Here is a 3,729-nt window from a genome sequence, read left to right on the forward strand (position 1 = left end):
TATTGATCCAACGACGGAGAAGGAGTCAGACGAGGGGATAAAACAAAAATGAGTTAGTGTTGACGTAGATGGTAGTGTCCAATGGTTGTGTGACCCGTAGAGCTTCGTAGTTTCCTAGGATGAGTCAACGCCACGTGTATAAGTAGATAATCAGGGCATTTTTTTTTAAATTAATTCAGAAACATTAAAAATTCATAACTTGGTGTAGAAAAACCATAAAAATAAAATAATAATACCCATGTGCTCAGTGAACATAGGAGAAAATTATGAATTAAAAATAAAATGTATTTTTCATTTATTTTATTTTTAATTAATTAATACTCTAGAGTTTATTTTATTTATGAATAATTAAATATTAGTCATCATGATTATAAATTTGGAGGGTTTGATCTTTGTGTGATTTGGAGTGTCTTCTAATTTTTCCAAAGTCACAGGACACCCCAAATGTTGAAAGCCCTATTTTTTCATGTTAGGTACCTTTATTTCAATTAATTAATTATATATAATTGAAATAAAAATTAATAAAATACGGGACTTGCTTTGGTAGGTTTATTGTGGTTAGAGGAAACGAGAAAAAAATATAATTAGGGTTTAAATAATAAATGTAAAATCTCATAAAGTTAAGTCATTAAAACTAAAAAATAATTAAGAAAAATAAAATATAACCCAAAAATATTTAAAAAAATTTGTCTACTTTTCAAGACCTAAAATAAAAAAGTGTTTTGGAGTTATCCTTGTGGCCTGAGGCACTTAAGAAAAATAAAATTGTTTTTAATATAAAAGGACCATTTACGAGCTATTTTTAAAATTAGAAATAATTATAAATAATTAAAAATTACAAAAACTCAAAATGCACCAAAATGTCACAAGTTGATCCCTGATCACTTGGGACCATTTAAAATATTTCTTACTAATTTTTTTTATACATTTATGTTTTTTTAAATGCAAAATATTTATTTTCCTAAATTTTGCATTTAAATAATTACAATAAATAAAATTAAAATCAGAAAAATGTAAAGTTTGTTTTTCTAAGTTCTCTGAACTCAAAGGAACTAAAGAAAAATATAAATAAACTTTTATGATTAAATTATATTTTATATTTAATTAACTACCAAAATAAAAATATAATTATAATAATTAATATATAATTCAAAATTTATGAAATTTGGCCTAAGTGGTCCTCTGATCTAAGTAAACCTCTAATAATTTTCCTAACGAGAGAAACTTCAATTTGATTAATTAAATGAATTATCATTGAAAATCACAATTTTGAGTAGAATTAATTATAAAAATTCAATAAATATCAGAAAATTATAATTTTACATCTAATATTTTAATTGACCCATGGGTGGGGTACTAAGAAAATTTCAAAGTCATTTGAGTTAAATTTAAGGAATTATGAAGTAGAAAGCCCTAGGGACAAAATGGTAATTATGGGATTTTGAAGAACTAATTAGAATTTAGGCTAAGTTAAAGGGTAAATGGGTAAAATTAATCTTAATGTACTCGCTTATATGTTTGAAACATAAGGGTTTAAGAGGTAGAGACCAACTAATCACTTTCTTACAAAATGGGTAAAATTATAGTTTTTTAAATCGTTGTGACTTGGAAGTTGATCTAATTGGATGATCCTAAGGTGGTGGGCTTTAGCTTGGAATATGATAAGTTACTCATTTGAAACCCCTAATAAGTGATTAGATGATAAGCATGATCTTTTAATAAGAATTAAGTACATCCAACCCTACATTTTGATTATTCCAAATTTACCCTAAAAACTTAGCTTAAGGGCTTAGTAGTGAACAAGGCCCAATTTAAATTTTCTTAATGAGGTTTAGAAAAGGAAACTTAATCATGAGAACAAGATCCTTAATGATTTAAGCTTGCATTTAGGGGCATCCACTTACATAATTTCTAAATAGAACATCAAGTGAATACTTAACTACCCCGCTTATGGGTTAATTTAACTTCGGATGATTAATTTAAAAAAATAATTAGTGTAATTTAACTTCAATTGAATATTAATTTAACTTTGGATGATTAATTTTTTAAAAAATAAGTTTGATCTAACTTAAAATGATTCAGAATACTTTAGAAGTTCTTTAGGGTTACACCCCAAGCACTTTTACAATCTTTCAAACATTTGGAAGGAAAATTCAACTTATTATGATTTATTCAAGAAAATCATCCTTAAAACTTTTAGGAGCCCACCAAGTTATGTCATGGGACATGATCATTCACCTGAATTAATAGAAATACCCTACACTACTTAGCCTACATTTATGACCCAATGCTCAGGGATTTGAGTTTTCTCTAAGGTATTTAAATCCTTATGGGCAATAAGGGAATTTCTTTTTTGCCACATATGGATTATCAGGCTTGTGTAAGTTTAGGGTCTAGATAGCTAGAGCAATGATAATAGTGTTAATGTGGGTTAAATGAGGGATATGAAGTGGGTGTTAGAATAATATCTCCAACCTCAAGTACCTTCAATAAGGGGAGAAGATAAGGTCTGAGGATACTAATCAATGACTCTTGATGAGATTGTTACCCCTGATATTCTTAGGTTGCTTGTAGTCATAGCTCAATTAGAATAACTAATCTGTGGACTATACTTCTTTACAAAAAAAAATATTTACAATAACAACATTTCTTTTGCTTATTAAAGTAAACTCTACATACATAAAAACTTAATTAAAATGAAAATTTATAAAGTTCCATAGTTAACCACTTGGATTGAGGTTAGGACTGCCCTCCGTAGCTTATCGGATTGGTATATCTTACTCAAGTTTTGGAAGCAGATACTCCGGTATCTGATGTCTTACACTTAACTCTTATCTTCCATATGTGACCACTAATTTTCTTTTACTTAATCATGTTTTCTTACTACTCAATTTTCAACTTTTAAACCAAATGCTTTTGTTTACTTTTTGTAATTCATTTAATTTCATGCAAATATGTTATGCTTTATGAGACTAACCATGTAGTGGTAGTAGAGGCCTAGTTACTCATTTACATTTTATGTATTGTAATTTTCTTATTTACTTTAGAGTATTTTGTACCTGCATTTACTTAATTTACATACAAAAATAAACCAAAAATGTAAAGAACAAAACCATATTTTCAAAATTAAATCTAAACTTTCAAAAAAATGAACGAACATAATACACTCCTTTTTGGTTTATGGGGATTTCTCGGATGAGGTAACCTACGGTTGTTAACAAGAGTTCTCCAGTTTAAATGAACTTAAAAACTTATTTAGATTGAATAATCTCTAGAAAAAATAATGGTACCAGAATGAGGGAACCGTGGGATCCTAAACGGTAAAGATCTAATTAAATTAAAATCTAGCTCTAAAATGACACTTAAAGAAGAATAACAACAACAAAACCTGTCACATAAATTCCAAGATTATAAAACCTTAAACCTGGAGTCGTAGCTTGGAGCTAATTCTCTAGGCGACACTATAAGAACGTACAAAAGACTAACTTCGAGATAACAAACAAGTTTACAACAATAAACCTTCTTTAGAATTAAATGATGAGTCATAGAATTTTGAGGTAGCTCGTCTTGTACGACTAAAATCCTCAGCTCATCTTTAAGCCTTTGCACAGTCATGTTGTGATTCATTACGTCATAAAACCTCCCATCTTCCAAGTTATTTATATGACCACATCATGCAAGTGTAAGCCCTAAATAATAAAATTAGCAAGAGGAAATATCTAATAATAT

Source organism: Phalaenopsis equestris, unplaced genomic scaffold (assembly GCF_001263595.1).
Source record: "Phalaenopsis equestris unplaced genomic scaffold, ASM126359v1 Scaffold202294, whole genome shotgun sequence".
Lineage (NCBI taxonomy): Eukaryota > Viridiplantae > Streptophyta > Magnoliopsida > Asparagales > Orchidaceae > Phalaenopsis > Phalaenopsis equestris.